This window comes from Echinococcus granulosus (assembly GCF_000524195.1).
Source record: "Echinococcus granulosus chromosome Unknown EG_S00172, whole genome shotgun sequence".
Classification (NCBI taxonomy): domain Eukaryota; kingdom Metazoa; phylum Platyhelminthes; class Cestoda; order Cyclophyllidea; family Taeniidae; genus Echinococcus; species Echinococcus granulosus.
Window position 1 is genome coordinate 88,117 of NW_020170552.1, and position 1,344 is coordinate 89,460.

Consider the following 1,344-nt stretch of genomic DNA (forward strand, 5'->3'; position numbering starts at 1 on the left):
AACCTTTTTGAGCAATTCATAGCGTTTTGAGCTGCACAGTTACAACCAGATTGTGAACAACAAAATGTCTTAATTTATTCGTTCGGCAGCTAGTATAACTGGCCTCACACCAGTGTGTCGCAAAAATGCTTTGAGTGAAGACATTATGCATTCTAGGAAAGTCGCTTTTAAAGTGATGGAAGACTTTTCTACGGAAGAACCTGAATTTTCCTCCCCCAGAGAATCCATAGTACCTCCGGGATCGTCAGATTAAATCCAATCTGCCTTGACCAATCAAAATGGATTAAATAGAGTGTGATTTTCTTCGGTGATCAGGATCGATAACTTGATATGCCAGTGGAACTGGTTTATATAATACAAGGCACAAGATTATTTAGTTTTCCCTAAAACTCATTGCCATTAGCAATCAAAGTTAGCAGGTCTCTCAGGCAATTGTTCTGCTTGATGCATGCTAGTTTTTGAAAAAAATAGTTGAGACAAACTGCTTGGTCCAAACAATTGTGCATATTTTAAGGCGTGATTTTTTGGCAACCAACTTTTTCTAAAAGCATTTTATTTTCCCTGAACGTAACTTTATTAGCACGATAAAATATTTCATTTGAAATATTGAGGTAGTAATTTGAACAAAAGTAGCATTCGTCAAGAAAGTATTCCAAAGTATTATCCTTATAGTCGGTGCAGTCAAGTACTCAAGTAAAACAAATGCAATCATGTCGCGATTGTAACAAATAGACTGGTCCTGTAGCAAAAGGGAATTTGAAAATAATTGAACCACTTCCTAGGTCACCTGCATACTTCTTGAGGTGTCTCTTTGATAGGCCACTTACCTATTCATATTTTGTCTAAGTCACGCTGCAGTCTTCCTACTACTGTGCACTTACGGTTTCGCATTAAAGTTTCCGGTGCTCCAAGGTAACATTATACCCAGACTACTATGGTGGACATTCCGGACAGGTAAACATTAACGCATTTGCATGTCATAAAACTGAGCATTTCCAAGTAAACCATTTAGGCTATTTAAGACAGTATATTTGCATTGCTTTCTTAGAAGGCTTATACTTGGGCCGTAGGCATTAAAGCACGAGTCATAAGCAAATTACGACGATTGGCTGACCAGCTACGTGAAGAGTCATTCAGCCAATCAAAAGAACCCTACTATAATATGTGCAAGGAGCAAGTTTTATTTGGAAAATGAGGCAAACAGTGGTCGGTTTGATTATTATTATTTTAATTGCTTACGCCATCGCTGAGTTCATAGTCCTGAACAATACATTGTACGATATTCAAGTGCAGTCGTTAGTACTCGCATTATCACTGAATTTTATTGCATCCACCTTCGCCAAA